Here is a 21,717-nt window from a genome sequence, read left to right as displayed (position 1 = left end):
ACAATAAAATAAAGTGTCAATTTAGTATATACAAAATAAAAAATTTACGATGTTGTATGAAAAATGTAGATACTACATCAAAATGTTAGATAGTGCACTATTCGATGCACTAAATGAAAAATAATAGATAGTACACTAAAATAGTGCAACATATAACAAAATTAAAAAATAAATTCAAATTTTAGAACAATATATGACCAAAAAAAATAAGTGCACTATATGAAATAAATTAAATAAGTACTAAATAAAAAAAGTGCAATAAATAGTGTTATATAAATAAATAAATTAAGAAATAAAAAAAGTACACTCAAATCACTATATATTAAAAAAAAGTCCATTTAAATAATGTACAAAATAAGTGCACTATATCAAAAATAATTAATAGTGCATTATTTTTTTTTTGCAATATACAACAACAAACCCAGTATATTCCCACATAGTGGGGTCTGGGGAGGGTAGAATGTACGCAATCCATACCACTACATCCGAAGAAGTAGAGAGGTTGTTTCCGATAGACCCCCGACTCAAGAAAAATAGATAGTACACTAATTATGTTCATACATGAAAAAAAAAAAAGATATATGGTGCAATAATTTTATGCATAATGTGAAAAATAAATAAATGATGCACAAAAATAGTACACTATATATTTTTTTTTCATATAGTGCACATAATTGAAAAAAATAAATGTTGCACAAAAAATGTGCATCACATAGAAATAAATGAATGGTACACAAAAATAGTACACCAAATATTTTTATCAGAATGAATAGTGCACTTTTTTTGTGCATCATATATTTTTTTTGCATATAGTGCACTAAAAAAAAGTGCACCATATAAAAAAAACGAATGGTGTACAAAAAAACTGCATCATATATTTTTTTTCATATGATGTACAAAAAATATGCACCATATATAAAAAAATGAATGATGTACAAAAAAATGTACCATCCACTTTTAACTCTGTTAATTGCAAACATCTGAGAAAATATTATATGGTGCACAAAAAAAATGCACCAAACCTATTTTGATTACTTTCTACTTTAATGACATATTTTCGTCACTTTTTAAAATTTCAGGCATATTTTGATCGCGTGCTCGTATATTGTAAGAGTACTTTTTGTTCTAGTCCATTCTGTAGTACTCTTGCTCTGTTGCATAATCCAATTTGAATTTGGTACAAGAAAAATAGGATATAAAGTTCCCATATCCACTGTTGTCAGCAGCCAAATCAAGAATCCTCATTTTTCTTGAACCTAAAACAGTATAACATACTACTATAATAACTTAATCTGTATCCAATATATCTTGCCCATATATCGAATTTATGATCTCTGGGGCACTGAAAATCTCGTGGGGACTTGTATGTCTGCATTAATGGATGATGGGGTTCTATTTTCTCCAACATTACTGAAATTTAAAGAGAAAGAAGAATGGAGAAATCAGCAACTGATGAAAGATTTTAACAAATCTGAGTTGTGATCTCAATTTTAACCACAATTTTAGTTCTTCTCAGATATTGACTCATAAAACTAAATCAAAGACTAAAGCTTTATAATTCAATTAAATCTAGAAATTGTAAGAAAAAATTTTAAAATGAAGTAAAGCTTGAAGGATAAACATATGAAGATTCAAACTTTATAAATCAAATCTAAATAGAGAGACAAGGAAAGGAAAAATGAATACCTTGCGGGGGAAAAGAAGAGAGCTTTGGGGTGTGTTTGGTATGAAGGAAAATGTTAAAAAATATTTTCTTGTAAAATAAGTTGATTTTTTACTTGTTTTCCTATGTTTGGTAACATTTTTCGAAAAGTATTTTATAGTATTTGATTGGTGAATGTAAAAATATTTTTCAAAACATACATTCTAGTGTTTAGCTAAAGCGTAAAAATATATTTTAGAAAAAATAATTTTTAATCTCAAAAAATACCTTTTCTAGGGTGCGTTCGATATGAAGGAGGAAAAATATTTTTTAGAAAAATAAGCTATTTCTTACTTATATTCGTGTGATCGGTATACAAATTGGATAAATATATGTTTTCTAAAAGTATTTATATATATTTAACAAAAACAATGAGAATGAATAGGATAAAATGGGTGGGATAAGAAATTTTTTTTGAATTTATTTTAAAAAATAAATTAAAAATATAATATATATTTTTTTAGAGAGGGGGTTGGTAGGTGGTTGGGATTGTTAAAAAATAGGTAATAAGGATGGGGTAAGAAAATAATTTTGATTTTTAGAAAAATAAATTAATTTTTTTAAGGGGATAGGGGTAGGGGAGAAAGAGTGAGGTAAGAAAAAAATTTGAAATATTTTTATTGAATGGGGAGAATTAGGGGGTGGGGGTCCGGGTAGGGGAGTGAGGATGGAATAAGAAAAAAAATTGAAATTTTTTAAAAAATTAATTTTAACAAATTAATTTTTATTTTTTTTAGAAGGGGAGGGGAGGAGGAGGAGGAGGAGGTTGGTAGGGGGTCGGGTAGTGAGGTAAGAAAAAAATTTAAATTTTTTTTTTAAATTTTTTTTTAATTTTTTTTTTAAGGAAGTAGGGGTTTAGATTTTGAGTAGGGAGATGAGGTAAAAAAAATTGAAAATATTTTTTAATAGGAGTGGTAGGGAGCGGGGTGAGGAATAGATGCTTTTGAGAGTTTTATAAATATTTCAATTTAAGAGTGAGGTTGAACTAGAGTTTTAGAAAATGTTTTCCTTACTTTTTGAAGGAAAGTCATTTTCTTTGAAATTAAGGAAAATAAATTAATTTAAAAAATATTTTTCAAAACCTTTAAACCAATCAAATAAGAAAAAAATAAAAAACATTTTTTGAAAAATATTTTTTTTCAAGCCAAACAACCCTTGATGGAGAATATCTATTTTTTTTCTAACGAGTGCAAATCTTATCAAGGGAACGAAGGCACGGAAGCCACGTAATGTATGGTTGCGCAGACTGAAGACATGTGGAAATAAAATAATGTGAAGTGACTAAAATAGCGTTCATGAATACAAAATTTACATGTAAGCACACCTGTTGAAACCAACATTGTACTCACTCCTCTGAATATTACTTAATCTGTCCCAAATTATGTATCACCATTTTTTTAATCTGTTTCAAAAAAAATATTATTTTTCTTTATTTGATAAATTTTTAAAGTCACAATTATAATTTTACCTTTAGTGGTTCCACTTGATTTTAAATACAATTACTCTTATTTTTTATTTATCTTTTCAATTAAAAGTGATTTCACTTGATTTTAAATACTATTACTCCTTTCTTTAAGAAGGATAATTTTGTAACTTTAACAAAGTCAATACTTATTTCTTAAATATCGTGTCCGATCAAATGGCGACACATAATTTGGGACGAATGGAATATTAGTTTAGATGTATGCGCCTTACGTGTATACCTCAATTTAATGAGTTCAAATATTACACTAAATAGCATATTTGTTTAAATAATAAAAATAAATATAATAATTAAATTTAATATCTTTTGAGTATGTAAAGATGGAGAATTTATTTATTAAACCTAATCTTTACCAAAAATATTTTTAAAAGTCAATCAACATTCATCTACCATCTGTAAATTGTAACAAAATAATACAATGATAGAGACATCAAAATAATACAATTAAATCTAACCTTTATATACAAAAATTTTCTCAAAGTCGCCCGACACTCATCTACCACCTATAAACAATAACAAAATAATACGATAATAGAGATATCAAAATAATACAACTAAACCTAACCTTTACATAAAAGAATTCCTCAAAGCCAACCAACACTTATCTATCATCTGTAAACTGCAACAAAATATTACGATAAAAGTAATATCAATACAATATCATTAAACTTAAATTTTACACTCAAAAATTTCCCAAGGTCGATTGAGATTCATCTACGAACTGTAAACTATCATAAAATAACAAACTAATAGAGATATTACGATAATACAATTAAACCTAACCTTTACCTAAAAAAAAAATTCAAAGTCAACCCACATTCATCTATCTGTAAATTAAAATAAGATAATAAAAATATCAAAACAATACAATTAAACCTTACATTTACACAAGAAATTCTTCAAAGCCCAACCGATATTCATCTATGACCTGTAAACTATAAAAAAAAATATAATAGTGATCACAAAGCTTTAATTTTGATCCAACTAATTCTTGTCTGAGCGAAAATTTTAACCCTAAGAATGATTTTGAATGAAAACAAAGAAAATATATATACACATATATTGAATTCTATTATACTGACAAAACAATGAAGAAGTTGAGGATTAAAAAATCAAACATCCACCAATCTAGACATACAATCGAATCAAGTTAGATGAGCATCAATCATATTCTACCAATAGGCAAACCGATTTATTCTCTAGTTTAAGATACATCTCAATATTTATAGAAATATTTACTTAATAGAGTGCTATTTTAGGAGTATTTTTCTATTTAAACTGTGAAAAATAAAGTATTAATTAATTCTCTTAACATATATTTTAAAAAGTCTAGTAGAAAGAAAAAATATTAATTAATTCTCCTACTATATATTTTAAAAGTCTCATATATTTTAGAAAATCTAATTAATATAATAAAAAAAATAATAAATTTTAAAAAATAGTGAAAAAATAATTTTGTCTAAAAAAAAAAAGAATCTTCTAATGAAGGACAAAAAATCTAAATTAATTTTCTAAAAATTTTCATAATTTTAATATATTATAATATATTATAGATAGATTACTAGGCAGTACTGGCCCGTATTAGCACGGCCTCAACATTGACACATTTCTGCTAGCTAAACACATATATTATTTATTACACATAAAAAAAATTATATGGTTGGAAATCTTTGGGTTACATTTGTAACTTGCATTATTTACATTACATTTCTACATGCTAATAAAACATTGTCTTCTTTGTAATGTGTTGGCAACATTGGACAGTGGGGTACCTGCAGAGAAAGAGGATATAAAAATAAATTCAGATTTAAAGTTACGGAAAAAAAGAGGATATAAAAATAAATTCAGTTTTAAAGTAAAAAAAGAGGAGCATTCAGGAGCATGTAGATAGTAAATGTAGATACTCTTCAGCATAGAATGTCCTTCAATGATCCTACAAAGACAAGTATGCTGTCGGAAAGAAAAAGAGTATATTTTGTAGTTGAGATTTTTATTTCATCATGTGTTTGAACTGGAATAAATCATTTGCTTGAATTCTATTTTTGAGAACTTTATAGGAGAGAAAAGGTTCATTCATTTAGACCGGAACTCATTGATATCCAAGCAAATGTTTTATTCCAGTCGATGAAACATGAATAACTCACTCATTTATGTTTTTTAATATGCTATTGTTATTTTATAGTATTTTCGGGTACAAGAATTTGTATTTAGGCACAACAACTTCAACACTAGTTCAAGTTTAAAACAAGAACACTATGAAGTACAAAAACACCCTCAACACAAGATCAAAGTGATCTTTCTAAGAAGTGTGTTTTATTTTTTCAGAAATTAAGATGAAACAAAAATATAAAGCCAAGTCCCCCGACTTCACGGAGTGTCCTTAAGAAATAATTCCCCTCACTGTACTTGAGGTTTTGGAATCTTCCTCCCAGGATAAAATGACTTTCAATCCAACTATAGTGGTACCTCAAATAATTGGATTCATCAAACTCACTCAACGATTTGATTGATCACAAAGAATGTTTTGAAGACAAGAAGAGTTTTTGTTTCAAAAATTTTTCATTTTATAAACCTGTGGATAAATGCAGGTTCATATAGCCATCAAGTGCTTCTTCCCAAAGGTGGCAATGGTTCATCTGAAAAGGTGTATCCTTTAGAAGAGTTATGTCTGTTCATTCGAAACATTGTGTCTTTTTCTGAACAGACACAACTATCTGAATAGTCACTCCTTTTCCAAAACAATATGTCTTTTCCTCAAAGGTTATATCCCTCCATTTTTCATTCACACCTTTTTCATACATATTGAACCCAACTATTCTCCACATAAATGGGGAATGACTATTTTTTAGTAAAATTTTACAGACAAGTATGTGATCATTAAGTAAAGACTGATTGCATCTGAATAAGTGGGTTTCCCTTTGAACTTTCCGTAGTAAACATGCATCGGATGCACTCAGTCAATCGGTAGATTTGATATCTTTGAACCATCGAGCTTTAATGTACACATAGATAACACATGTCACACAACCAACCTTTTATCGTTTATGGTTCTCACGGTTTTGTTCTTTTCAGCTATAAACACGTCCTGGATTCATGAGAGCTTAGAGAATAGGCCTTTTCTAACATTCTCCTTGAAGCGGCTTCCACTTCGCCCTCACATAGGTGATTTCTAAACTTTCAATCCCATAGATTAAATTATTTGGTCAAATCTGTCAAATTTAGATAATCATTAAAAGACTTCTCACCTTAAGTTTTATCCTTGTTTACTAAACATTGTCTACATCGTGAGAATGGGTTGGTATTTTGACAATGTTGAACCTGTCAGACACAACTTTGTTTGATCTCCTTGAACCTAACTCTTGGGATCTCCAGTCTGCTAGGTAGAGTTACCGCCATGCTGACTTGACCTAGGCCTCATTCCCTTGGATGTCCTTTCCACTCCTTCTCTAGATAGGCCTTTTGTAAGTGGATCCGACACATTATCCTTTGACTTTACATAGTCAACAGTGATGATTCCACTAGATAGAAGTTCCCTAACGGTATTATGTCTCCATTGTATGTGACGAGATTTACCATTGTACATCATGCTCCCTGCCCTATCTATTGCCGCTTGCTATCACAGTGTATACATACTGGTGCCACCGGTTTAGGCCAATAAGGAATATCTTCCAAGAAATTTCGGAGTCATTCTGCTTCTTCACCGATTTTATCCAATGCGATAAATTCAGATTCCATTGTAGAGCAAGCAATACAAGTCTGTTTGGATGATTTTCAAGAGACTGTTCCTCCACCGATAGTAAATACATATCTACTTGTGAATTTTACTTCGTTCGATCCGGTGATCCAATTGCATCACTATATCCTTCGAGTACCGTGGGATATTTATTATAATGCAAGGCATAGTCTTGACTGTATTTAAGATACCCCAAAACTCTTTTCATTGTCATCCAATGAGTTTTGTTGGAATTACTCGTGTACCGAATCAATTTACTAATAGCGCATGTTATGTCTGGTCGTATACAGTTCATTATATACATTAAATATCCCAGTACTCTTGTGTACTCCAATTGTGAGTCACTTTCACCTTCATTCTTTCAAAGTGCAAAGCTCACATCTAATGGAGTCTTGACAATACCGAATTCTATATACTTGAGTTTTTCAAGTACATTTTTGATATAATGAGAATGTGACAGTGCCAACCCTTGTGGAGTTCTATGGATTCTTATTCCTAAGATCACATCCGCAACTCCAAGGTCTTTCATATCGAACTTACTCTCGAGCATTCATTTTGTTGCATTTATGTCAGAAATGTCTCTACTAATGATCAATATATCATCCACATATAAATAAACAATGACTTGGTGATTCGGAGTGTCTTTATCTTGAACCCGTTTGCCAACATGGTTTGGTCAAACTTCGCATGCCATTGTTTAGGTGCTTGCTTTAGTCTATACAACAACTTAATAAGTTTACACACCTTATTCTCCTTTCCTGAAACTACAAAACCTTCAGGCTGTTCCATGTAAATTTCTTCCTCCAATTCTCCATTTAGGAATGCCGTTTTCACATTCATTTGATGGATTTCAAGACCATATACTGCCGTCAATACAATTAACATTCGAATCGATGTTATCCTTGTTATTGGCGAGTATGTATCAAAGTAATCAAGACCTTTTTGTTTGAAGCCTTTTACTACAAGTCTTACCTTGTATTTGTCAATAGTACCATCTGCTTTTATTTTCCTTTTGAAGATCCATTTAGAACCTAAAGGTTTATTTCCTTGAAGAAGATCAACCAATTCCCATGTATGGTTGCTTAAGATTGAATCAATCTCACTATTGATTGCCTCTTTCCAAAAGGATGAGTCCAAAGACATCGCTTCTTTAAATGTTTGAGACTCATTTTCTAAGAGAAATGTTACAAAATTCGAACCAAACAAAGTTGACGTTCTTTGATGTGTACTACGTCTTGGATTTTCTTCATTATGTACATTCTCACTTGGTTCATCTCGAGGTCGTTTAGACCCCCCACTAGACTGTTCATGTCTAGTTTTATACGGATAAATGTTTTCAAAGAATTCAGCATTATCTGATTCAATTACCGTATTTTCATTTATATCCGGATGTTTGAATTTATGAACCAAAAATCGACATGCTTTACTGCTTTTAGCATATCCTATGAACACGCAGTCCACAGTCTTAGGTCCTATCTTAATCCTTTTAGGCATAGAAACTTAGACCTTTGCTAGACACCCCCACACTTTAAAATATTTCAAGTTGAGTTTCCTTCCTTTTCATTTTTCATAAAGAATTGATTGTGTCTTACTATGGGAAACTCTATTGAGTATACCTTATAAGTAAGGAATTCATCATTTCCTTTAAAGTTTGGTTTTTTCTTTTCGCAATTTCGTTAGATTGAGGTGAATACGGGGCCGTAGTTTGATGGAAGATTCCATTCTGTACACATATTTCGGCGAAGGGAGATTCATATTCTCCGCCCCTATCACTTCTTATCATTTTTAAATCTTTTCTCTAATTGTTTTTCTACTTCAGTTTTGTATTGTCTAAACGTATCTATTGCTTCATCCTTATTATTTAGCAAGTAAACATAACAATATCTAGTGCAATCGTCAATAAGAGTTATGGAATACTTTTTCCCACCACGTGGTGGTGTTGACTTCATATCACAAATGTCAGTGTGTATTAAGTCTAAGGGATTGAAATTCCTTTAAACAGACTTATAAGGATGCTTTGCATACTTTGATTCCACACATATTTGACACTTTGATTTATTGCACTCAAAGTTCGACAAAACCTCTAAATTAATCAATTTTCGTAACGTTTTTAATAAACATGACCTAAACGTTCATGCCACAAATTATAAGATTCAAGCAAGTAAGAAGAATTTAAAGTTTTATTGATTTCAACATTCATTACATTCTTCTTATAAAGGCCCTCGGTGAGATAGCCTTTTCCTACATGCACTTCTCCTTTGCTAATTATAATTTTTTCAGAAACGGTTACACATTTGAATCCGTTCTTGTCTAGAAATGAAACAGAAATCAAGTTCCTACGTAACTCCGGAACGTACAAGACATTGTTAAGTGTCAAGACCTTTCCTGAAGTCATTTTCAAGCTCATTTTTCCTGTTCCTTCTACCTTAGCCATAGCGGAGTTAGCCATGTAGATCATTTCTTTTACTTGAGCCGAAGCGATGACGAAAACAACTCTTTGTTGGCACACACATGATGGGTGGCACCAGAATCCATCCACCATTCGCGAGGATTCCCCACCAAGTTGCATTCTGAGAACATAGGACACAGATTATCACATTCTTTGTTGGACTCAACCATATTAGCTTGGTCCTTTTTCTTGCCTTTCGTAGAGGCACGACAATCCTTGAATTTATGGCCAATTTTACCACACTTAAAGCACTTTTTCTTGAATTTCTTCTTGGGTTGATTGCTTCTTTGTTCAACTTTCTTCCCTTTCTTAGAATTGTTTTGGTCATCTTCTACAATATATGCTTCATTAATTGTAGAATTCCCTTTTGACCTTCTCTCGGCAGCCTTATTATCCCCTTCAATACGCAGTCGGACAATAAGATCTTCGACAGTCATCTCCTTGCGTTTGTGCTTCAAGTAGTTTTTGAAGTCTTTCCACATAGGTGGTAGCTTCTTAATGATCGCTGCTACTTGAATTGCATCATTCACAATCAAACCTACAAAACAGTTTATGTGAGTACTAAGAACATTTTCAATTTGTTCAACTAAGGTATTTTTCAAAGATATACCTTCTGCTAAGAGATCATGGATGATTACTTGCAATTCCTGAACTTGAGAGACAACCGATTTGCTATCCTATTATTTTAAAGTCTAAAAACCTTGCAACAAAGAATTTCTTAATTCCCGCATCCTCTGTTTTATATTTTCGTTCTAATGCCCCCTCACAATTCCTTTGATGTCTTAGTTTCACTGTAAATATTGTAGAGGTCATCTTGGAGACCACTCAAGATATAATTCCTGCAAAGGAAGTCTGAGTGCTTCCAAGCCTCTACAATCATGAAATACTCTTTGTTTGAGGTGCCCTCGGGCACCTCAGGAGCATCCTCACTAGTGAACCTTTGACGGCATAGAGTGGTGAGGTAAAAGAACATCTTTTACTGCCATCGCTTAAAGTCAATGCCCGCAAATCTTCCGGGCTTCTCCACAGGTGCCATTGGTTGCGGAGCATTTGCTCGACTTGTTGAAGCAATACTAGTTGCCCCCACAGTTGTTGCCACATCTTGCATTTGACTTTGGTTAGTCATTTTTCCTGTCACTACAAGACAATAAAATTTAGTATTTTCAGAATACTATTTATAAAGTTAAGCAACTTTAAACTCTTCTTCTTGTTTCTAGTTAACGATGAAGTTTTTATGACTTCCAATCGTCAACCGAATGATCTTTAACTTGTGATAAAGATTTTATGTCTTCGAATCACTAGTTAACTTCAAACAGAGTAGAAAGCTTAAAGCTTTAATCTCCAAAAACAAGCAATACAGATTCTGCAGAAGATTATTCCTTAAGATTGTTATTTTATGATGTTTTCGGGTACAAGAATCTGTATTTAGGCACACCAACTTCAACACTAGTTCAAGTTTAAAACAAGAACACTATGAAGTACAAAAACACCCTCAACACAAGATCAAAGTGATCTTTCCAAGAAGTGTGTTTTATTTTTTTTCAGAAATTAAGATGAAACAAAAATATAAAGTCAAGTCCCCCGACTTCACAGAGTGTCCTTAAGAAATAATTCCCCTCACTGTACCCGAGGTTTTGGAATCTTCCTCCCAGGATAAAATGACTATCAATCCAACTATAGTGGTATCTCAAATAATTGAATTCGTCGAACTCACTCAACAATTTGATTGATCACAAAGAGTGTTTTGAAGACAAGAAGAATTTTTGTTTTAGAAAATTTTTCATTTTATAAACCTGTGGATAAATGCAGGTTTATATAGCCATCAAGTGCCCCTTCCCAAAGATGGCAATGGTTCATCTGAAAAGGTGTATCCTTTGAAAGAGTCATATCTGTTCATTCGAAACATTGTGTCTTTTTCTGAACAAACACAACTATCTGAATAGTCACTCCTTTTCCAAAACAATATGTCTTTTCCTCAAAGGTTGTGTCCTTTCATTTTCCATTCACCTTTTCCATACATATTGAACCCAACAACTATAAACATTGAACTACTAGTTAATGAAATCTGATGTCATTGATATCAAAATCAAAGCAACCAATAAAAACACTCTTACCAAGAAAGCATATGACTTATTAAGGAACTTGAAAGGTGAGTTATTCAGCTTAACCAATAATCTCACAACTAAGAATAACTAAGAATAGGTAGAAGGATATCTTTATACAATCAAATAAAAAGCAAAAGATTAGTTTGAAACATAACTTTATAATTGTCAACATTTCCTTAGGTATAAGAAGATGATCAAGGACTTTTGTGATGTCAATGGCAAAATGGTACAGAGACTGTGACTTAAATAATATTAAACAGTGAAGCTCTTGAGTTAATCTTGGTATTATCATGCCATTATACTAAAAACAAGAATATGCTACAGAAAGAAAAATCTGAAGAGGCACATACCTGCAACTTCAATACAGGAGCAATACAATTTCAAAAATTCAATCAGTATGAAGAGAGGCAGGGAAAAATTTCAACAACAGAAACGGAAGGACTGGAGGATGGTACCACCTGCTCCTCCTGCATGTCCACCACCACCAGCGGTCTTCTGCAATGCAGGCTAGCAGCTGCAACAGTCCCCTTTTGCAATTCATCTCCACCCAAAGCCATTTAGTCACTGTTTCAATGTATTGAATAAAAAAAACTTTAGTAGGAAGAATCACAGAAATCATTTCAACGTACTAATATATTGTGACTCCTGAAACACAGTGAACTAATATAAGACACTAAACAACTAACAATCAAATGACTGTAGAATTGATCGACTGAAGGGAACATGGATAACTCAATATCGCATCCAGGCATTTTAAGCAATTATAATACTCCCTCCGTTTCATAATAAATGAATTGTTGAATTTTGACATACAGATTAGGGAAAAAACATTAAAGACATAAATTTAACACAACTTTTCATTTTTACACCTAAAAAAAGAAAAAGTTGACCTTGTAATACTTTTTCAAAAGTTAATTGGTTGTCAAATCATAAGGGTAAATTTGGAAAAAATTTCAATGATTCACTTATTTTGAAACACCAATAAATACCCCCAACAATTCACTTATTTCGAAACGGAGGGAATAGTATAGAGTTGATATATCCGTTCTGATATTTAAGCATTTCAACCTCTGAACTCTCAAAAAAGTATATCAACTATCAAAAAAGTATATCAACTATCAATTAAAAGTTCAATCAACTCAACCATTAAAGTCTCGTCTTATAAAAACATTAAGACTTTTGAATTAATCGAGACAATTGACTTTGAAGCATAATAATAAAAAAGATGACAGATGATATCTATACCAGCTAACAGAATCGAGCAGAAGAATACCTCAAGGAGAGAATACCTCTTTTATGTCCTAAATATCAGTTGTTCTAGCAATAAAGGTGCTACCTTTGTTAAATTAATAGTTGAGTTTTGTAATTCAGTGATTATGATTCAATCAAATTAGAGAAAGAATTCTGTAACAATAGACATTGATTATGTAGCTGACAAAACAATTATGAGCAAGTCACGAAATGAAAAGCGATAGCAAATAGAGATTAAAAGTACTCAATTTTTTTCTTAGGGAGCAAATTGAATTCTGATTCAAGAGGCTACTAATTAATATTTATTTATCTTAAGTCTAACAACAAATGACAAAAGGAGCTATGGAGCAAGAGAAATTAGATTAAACTTGGAACTATTCAATATCAAAATCAACGACCTCCTATTCCTATTTCAACCACATAGTAGCATCTTAAGCAAGAACACAAACATTAAAATGAAGCGAACTACTAACATGAATGTATTCATGAGTTCAACGACAAATACGGAATACCTCTATAGTCTGAAGTATCATGAGCGTAAATTTATTGTTTTTTTTTCTTTATTTTTTAGGGGCATTCTTTATCAACAATCTGAATTTTGCAGGCCGATTCTTCTATTTTTGAAGTAATCATATTGATATTTGCTCTTTGTGCCATGTCCAGCCAATCTGAAATTGAAATATAAATAAAGATATATATATATATAAACATCATGGATAGAATGAGAATAATAGAAAGTGTGAGTTACATAAACTAGGATAAGTGATTTACCAGGGAAAAGTATAACATAGTTCGAATAAGACAAAAAAAAAGAATTTGAGAAAGAAAAAATAGATGAAGGAAAAACATGAATATACAGTAGAAAGGAAAAGAGTTTTAAGTTTTGTGCATCATCAGTGTACAAAATATTTATACACTATCAACTAAACTCGAGCTATTGCAGGTTATCCAATTTTTAAGCACATAGTATTTTTCAACAGCACATTCATGGAAACCTCAACCCCATCAAGTTTTAAGCAAACCTCACTGCAATAACATCTAATCTAATAATTCCCAAAATACAAAAAAACAATCTTGATATATATAAAAATACAACAGAAAAAACCACAAAAACACATAGTTGTGTCAACAATAAAGATAATAGCAAGTAAAGAAATAAAGAAGGAAAAACACATAACTATGTCAAGAACAAGTAATGAAAAAAGAATAGTTAAAGACGAAGTACCTGAGAGGATGAATGTGAAGTACTCCTAGTGAAGAGTCCTTTTTAGTTTGGGTAAAACTACCCTTAGGTCTTATTGAATCTACTTATTTTAATGTTCCTAAACATATGCATGTTTAAAGACACGTGGCAATCCACCCAAACTCCATTTGCACTTTCTTCAAAACTTTCAAGTAAACCTCTGCCCGTTCGAACCCAATGATAAATAAAGACTTGAAAACCATAAGCGTATTTCATTTTCTTTCAGTAATCGTAGGTGTTTAGAATTTGCGTCTTGTTATTTTATCCTTTTTGCTCTTTTTTTGGTGTCTCGAAAGAAAAATCTGAAGAGGCATATACCTGTAGCTTCAATACTGGTAGAAGCAGCTGAATATCCCAATTTACAGAAGGAAGAAAACTTTAGAATTTGTGTATTACTTTTACTTTTATTTTGCTACTTATTTAAAAGTTGAGAAAACGAAGAAAAAAACGTTTGGAAGGAAGGAGAAGAAAGATGCAGAAGAGAGGAGAAACTTGGAGCAGCGACTTTTTGACACGTAATAAGAGCACATAAAGACACAAATACCCTCAGAACATGAAATAGACATGTTGAAACAGGGCTGTTCTATAATAGTAGTAATTGTTACTCGTTGGTTATGCCGTGCTACGCCTGGCTCAATCTTGATTATTAAAAATTTTACGTTATATATAATTTTATTATTTAATTAGAATCTTTATTTTTTTTGTTGATAAATTTTTAATTAGGCATGTATTATTATAGTTAGATTAATAAAATTTGTATAAGAATATTTTAAGCTGCTAACATGACATTCATATAATTTCGAGAATCAATCAATTTTTTTATTTTTTTAAAAATATTTACAATCATATAATAATTATTAGATTATAATAAAATATTTTAAGTTTATTATTTTTATTTGTAATATTTTTAATATAATTTAGTAAGACAAATAATATTTTTTTATTAAATATTATTAATATTATTATTTTAATACTTAGATGACATATGATAGTTAATTAGGAGTGATATGGTAAAATTACAGTTGAAACTGTTGAAACATGCATATCATAAATGTCTATTTTACTTTTTTTAATATCACGACTGAAATAGCCTAGCAAATTACTATAAAAATACTTATGAAAAAAAAAATAAGTGGGCATCATATAAGATGTCAAGTTAATTTAAAACTCCAAGAGTTAATTTATCATTTTATGTCTATTTTAACTTTTTTTATTAAATATGATTAATTTTTTAATACTCAAACGACTTATAATAATTAATTATAAGTGACATAGTAAGCAGATGATGCAGACATATCATAAATGTCTATTTTATTTTTTTATTAAATATTATTAATTTTCTTAGATATAAATGACATATAATAATTAATTAGGGATGATATATCAAAATCACAGAGTAAATAACTTGAAACTACGATATTGCCCTTAGCCAAGCAGACATGTCGATGGAGAAATGTCTGTTTCACCTAGTACATTGTCTCTTCTTATATAGTAGAATTATACTAGAGGGGTACGACCCGTGTCAGCACGAGCCCAACATTAAAGCAAGATGTGTATGTACTTACTATAAGCTAAATTGCACTATAAGCTAAATTGTAATAGTTAGAATTATAAGTAGCGAAGACAAATTTTACACTATAATTATGCATATATTATTTACACAAATGAAGAAATTTGATGCATCACAAGGTTGAGAGATCTTTGATCAATGACCATAGAAATATAGTTGTTGCAAATGAGACGATGATCTATGCTTGCTGAATCTTCTATCGAAAACCTTCTGGATAATGAATTTGATAAATTCAAAATTACTTAGTTTATCCCAACTGCACTTTTTGTTTCAAATGTGGGGTTAATGGAGCAGGGTCGTGAGCATGGCCCATGCCTATTCAGTATTGCTTTTTGCTACTGCAGTGAGAGGTTCTGTTCCATTTTAATTTTTGCCATCTGCTCCATCTTTTGCTGGTTGTAGCTGTAGCATTGAGAGGATATATATTGTTACCAGCTCAAGTTATCCTGACACATCCTTTCTAGTATTGGATTCCTGTTGCAACCAATAAGATCATATTTTATTTTTTCTACAAACCTTCTGAACTACATGCTGCCATATATTTTTCAGTTTATCGCCTGATGATAGGTTCCTGAAGGAATTCAACGGCACTTAGCTGCAAAATACTGAAGCATTGAACATCTTCTCCATGTTATTACCAAGAAAATTAGCATCAAACGAAAATTTGAGCCCTAAGATCTCACCATAAGACACGTAAAACATTTTGCTTCAATCTCCATCCACCCTCTCAAAAGTTTTTATGTAAGGCTTTGTTGGTTATATCTTTTGGAATTTGCTCTAGTTCTTTTTGTAGAAAGGTTATTTCCAATTCCTTGCTCGATCCTTTCATTGAAGCTAAAAAAAAGATCATTGAAAGTGCTTTCTATTACTTAACAGCATTATGAAAGTTGCATCATTTATAAAACATAACAACATCCTCAATGAACATCAATGAGATGATTTATTAAGATACTCAAATTATTGAGCACTATAGAGCATTGACGGATCTCATTATTATTTGGAATTGCAGATACAGTTCTATTCATGAAGAATCAGGACTGTTTTTCCATCTCATGTATTATAATGAGAACCCTCGATAAAAAAACAAAAGAAAAAGGAGCAATAAAAGTGAATCATTTTTTTCAATTAATAAGTTCTTAAATAATTTTCTAGACATGGATATAAAGATCAAGTCCTTTTCTCTTTCCTTCACACTCCCAAACGGTCACCACCTTACCTCTTCCACCCAAATTGAAAAAGAATAGTCTTAGAATTTTAGATCGGGCGAAATATAGCACAAAATATTAATGAAGATTACCTCAAAACTAAACGTACAATGAAACAGAGCACAAGTCGCTACAATTGATACAGTAAACATCGGCCAGGGTATTTCCATCTACTGTATGACAATAATTCATGTTGTTTGGTACGACAACATGAAACCTGCATATAACGCACACATGACTCAGAGCTAAAAAAATAGCTAGGCAAATAATGAAATCACAATATGCTCAAATACCCAATTTTTAAAATTGCATGAGACTTACAATTTATTAAAGTACCCTCCATACACTATGTCCTGCGCCTGGACAGTAAAACGAACATAATAAGTTGTTCTATTTTTAGTCAAGTGAAATTAAGGCACAGAATGTTATATATCCTCTTGACAACATGAGTAACAATTTCATCAAAATATACACTAAATTTGGGTATCAAAGAACCATTTGAGTAACAACCATGCACATTGATTAATGATTTTCAATTATAAAGGACATTGTACCAACTTTGTGGATCAACCTGTAAATAAATGTGGGGGGAAAAGTGACTTTAGTTTTTTGTTATTGTGAAAGAATAAAGAAAATGAAGATAGTGAGATCTCTAAAATAAAATAAAGAGAAAAATGTTCGAAATATACTTAAACTTTGGTAAAATTTGTTATAACACACCTCAATTTTGTGAGAGTTCTATGCTCCCAATATTATTTATCATTATATTTGTGTCTTATATTTGCCAGTTGGACCACAACGTGAATACATGCACACTACTACTGCATATTTTTTTAAAGCATTCTGACAAATCTCATATAAAATCATAAAGATGTCCAGGTATAATTTTCATTTGTTGTGATCTTTGACAAGAATTTTTAGGCCTATTACATAAGGTAAACAAGGCAGCAAGTTGGTGTTTCGCGGAGAAATGACTTTTGGTTCAAATACTTTTGAAAAAAAATTTAAACTCGAGAATAGAGTTGCCACTTAATTTATTTAGAAAAATTAAGAAAACCTTTAGAAATTACTTAAATGATTCAAAACAGAAAAACCATTTAAGTTTGAAATTTCGGGTAAATAAATTCCTATTTAATAGTCTTGGAAGGTTACTAAGGCACCAAGAGTAGCCGCTAACTTGCGCTTATTCGAACTATTTAAAAACGATTCATTGACTAACTTTGAAAAAGAAAGTTTATTTTTGAAAAGAAAGTGATTAAATGAAAAACTTGTGTAAAATTAATTTGACAACGTAGTAGGAAATTTAACTAGGTTCGAAGAAATAGATAGCAAATAAACATAGAAAGAAAAAAGGGAGAAATTACGAGATTTAGGCTTTTAGGCCCAAACTCGCTTGCACCTGTCCTAAACTATTCATTTGGATTTTGGGCCCATCTTCACCTATCCTAATTTAAATATTGAGATTTTGGTCCACAACTTGTCCTAAACTATCTTTTCGTACTCTTTGGCCCAGAATCTGCTTCACCTATATTAGTTTATAACTTTGGCTTCGAGACCTAAATGAATGAATGAATAAAGAAAGAAATAACTAAGACAAATAAAATAAAAATAAAAATAAAAATAAGACTTTTAAAGTCTCTTGACGACTTCAATGATGGATAAATAATAAAAATAAGACTTTTAAAGTCTCTTGACGACTTCAATTATGGGGTTTTGGTCCATCTTTCCTTCTTTCAACTCCTCGTATTTGTACGTCATGTAACCGACTTTAGACTTTCTTCGAGGCTTTACTCGAAAAGACGAACCTCATTGGCCTATTATAAAATGCAAGGGAAAGAGTCCATTTGAACTCCAAGGCGGATTCATGCAAAGAAAAAAAATAAAGGAATTAATATTTGTCCAAGAAAAGATAAAGGAGATTAGTATATACTCTCAAAACACTTGATAAGAATAAGTAATGTATTTGATCAACTTTACAATCTAAGTCATTCGAAGTCAGTAAAAAAAAAAATCAGAAGCATCCCAAGCTAAGTACCATGAATTTTCATCCCGAGAACCCAGTAAAGCTATCAATCATAATTGTCAAGACAGATTCCACAAGAAGTATTCAACAAAATATAAAAAATAAGGAAAGATTTGAACGGGTTCAATTTTCTTAAAAGTTTATGCATTTTTGCGAACCTCTTCATATAGTGACATAATAATCATGTTAATGCATAGATAACCAGAAAATCATTAAGAGAAATTAGAACTAGCTTCGAAATATTATCAAGGATGCTTCAGCTGGAGGGATTATTCAGATCCTAAATCAAAGTCGTGCCAAAGAATTTATCAAGTTTTTAAAAATAATGGATAGGAATCAAGGATAGTTTCGGTTAAACCTCCAAAATTAACAAGCATAACATACTCAAAATCTCAGGTTGCCAGCAGATGGTTGAAAGCAGCTAGCTGAAGTTAGCATATGAACAAATTTTAGCCAAAACAAACTAAATACAGGCCCGAACAAGAACAATACATGAAAAATAAAAAGGGACACCCATGCTTGTGGCTAGATCTAACCTAACGCAGATACAAAAACAAGAACGTGAAATGACAGCATAATGAACCTCTACTCATAGTTTACATGCTTGCAAGAAGAAAACATTTTCAGGGAACGCAAGTTATCGATTCTAAGCAATTTTAATTCATTTTACGGCCTGAAATTGTACTAATACCTAGACTTAATCGCCCTCAACCACCCATTTCCTAAAAAAGGGTATTTTGAACAATCAAAGAAGCTAGGCAGATGCGAAAAGATCAATATCAAAAAACCTTCACGAGTAAACAACATGGCCTAAACCTCATTATTTTAAGAAATTTCAGAACCTTTTAAAAGAAAATCGTATTACAACAAACTAACATGAACTCAACAAACAAACATCCAAGCTAGGCAGAATATCAGATACCGATAAACTGAAACATCGAACTAAAGATTAAAGGGCAAGACAATCAGCTGGAAACCATAAATCAATACTCAAAACTTCAACAAAATTTTGGTACGCCAGAGTCATAATCATCATTACAGAAACCTATGACCTTCGAGGCTTCTACAACGAACAAATCCCAGCATATAAGAGAAAACTAAATTACTACTATGATAACGAAATGGGGGCAGAATCACGAAAAAGAAAATAAAGCGTCGAGAAGTGTACCTCTTTTGGGACAGCAAAACGGGACTCGAGTTATCGTTGGAATCTCCTCGCCACCATCGAAACCTCTTTTGGGGCAGCAAAACGGGACTCAAGTTATTGTCGGAATCTCCTCGCCACCATCGAAAAACTTCGCTGCGACTCCGAGAACTCGTCGATTTTTACGATAAATAATTTACTAGAAAAACAAACTTTTTGTGCAAAAGTTTTTCAACCCTCAAGACTTATTGTTTCAGCTCAAGAATGAGCTATTTATAGATAACAACAATGGCCAGTAAATTTTGCTCCACCGATGTGGGAGGAAAATATTAAGGGCATTTTAGGGATTTTGGGAGAAACTTCAAATGGGAATGAGAATGAGCTGTGTTTAGTACTGCTTAGTACAGTTTTTGAATTTCGAGTTGAAAATCGAATAAGGTTGAATGTTTAAGGGAATTTTCGGTTGTTGGATGTTGTTCGATTTGGGTTACGTATTGAGATTGTTGCTGCTTTATTGGGTCGTTGATGTTGGCCGAATTTGGGTTTTTCGCTGGGACCAGGTTGGAATTGGTACTGTTAGAGTTGTATTGTCGTTGTTGTTTTTGTTTGAAAGTTGTATGTTGCTATTGTTTGTTCGAAACTGTTGTGGTTGTATGCTAAAGGGAAAAGGGAAGGGAGACGGGCCGGGTCAATTTTATTGTTGGACCTGGTAAAGTGGGCTGCGGCGGTAGTTTGGAAATGGGTCGGCTGAAATTGTTGGATTAATTTATTTTGGGCTGGTTTATTATTAAGGGTTGGGAATTAGGGATTTGGTAATTTTGCGGATTATTTAAAATAGGGGTTAGTCAATTTCATTTTAATTTTAAACCAAATTACAGATCAATTGGTCAATTGCATTGCAATTATGATCAATTTGATTTCAATAATGACTATAATTAAATTGAAATTTGATACGAATCAATACCTCGTTTAATTTCAAGCTTCTTGATTTAATAAAATCAAACACATATCTATCCGAATAAATTATTTTGAAAAATAAATTATATTTAAATCAAGATTTTAATTATTTGAATTTATTTTCAAGATAAACCTTGATTAAAATCCTATATTCCGTAAACTACATATTTAAGTAAGAATATTATATAATTTCGTATAATTGAATACGATAATATAATTGCTACTTAAAATGACAAAATTACCCAGTTAAATACTTTAAAAACTTTTTTATTCGAATAAAATAAATATTATAATTTTATTTAGAATCAAAGAAACTCTTAAACTTAATTGTGAAGGACAAAATTAGGCAGTATTAGCAAAAATATAAAATCGAAAAATTTGAGTAGGTATAAAAAACAAGTTAATAGATCTATCACATAGACGAAGAAAATTGAAGTTAAACTAAACTAATGACCCTAAAAGCACCTTACTATCCCTGCAGATTTCAAGAAAATGCTAATTTTGATATCTCAGCAATCAACATTAAAGGATAATGTTTCTATCTAAATCAACACAAGATATTCCCTAGGTTATCTCTGGTTCTTGAAAACAATTGATACTAACGCCACCCTTAAACTTGTTGAATAAAAAGTTGCCCTTAGGGATGTTATTTCAACTTCTTTCTGTGATCCTCGATCTTTCCTAGTGTTGCAGTTTAATTGAGTATAACAAAATAATTCACATATTAACCAACACTTGCATTCTTACCAAATTTTTTTTTTCTGGTGTCCACTTTGTAATTAAACTAAGAAAAATGAAAAAAAAGAGCAAGTCTAGACAACATGTTTCCTTGTAGCAGTGACAATAACAATA

General features: G+C 31.3%; 2 long non-coding RNA genes across 2 annotated transcripts; both read right to left on the bottom strand.

Annotated features, from left to right (window-relative positions):
* Positions 1-4,797: 4,797 nt before the first annotated feature.
* LOC107872405 lies at positions 4,798-14,455 on the bottom strand. The gene is made up of 4 exons (XR_001674817.2): positions 13,949-14,455; positions 13,236-13,391; positions 11,931-12,036; positions 4,798-4,957 (listed from the first exon to the last, which is right to left on the bottom strand). It is a non-coding gene; the product is annotated as an uncharacterized LOC107872405 (long non-coding RNA).
* A 1,027-nt stretch (positions 14,456-15,482) lies between these two features.
* Positions 15,483-20,581, bottom strand: LOC107872406. The gene is made up of 3 exons (XR_007056037.1): positions 19,933-20,581; positions 17,063-17,100; positions 15,483-16,958 (listed from the first exon to the last, which is right to left on the bottom strand). It is a non-coding gene; the product is annotated as an uncharacterized LOC107872406 (long non-coding RNA).
* Between the last annotated feature and the right edge of the window lie 1,136 nt (positions 20,582-21,717).

The sequence above is a fragment of the Capsicum annuum genome, chromosome 5, assembly GCF_002878395.1.
Source record: "Capsicum annuum cultivar UCD-10X-F1 chromosome 5, UCD10Xv1.1, whole genome shotgun sequence".
NCBI classification, from domain to species: domain Eukaryota; kingdom Viridiplantae; phylum Streptophyta; class Magnoliopsida; order Solanales; family Solanaceae; genus Capsicum; species Capsicum annuum.
Note: the sequence above shows the minus strand (reverse complement) of the source record. Positions and strands in the feature narration are given on the sequence as shown.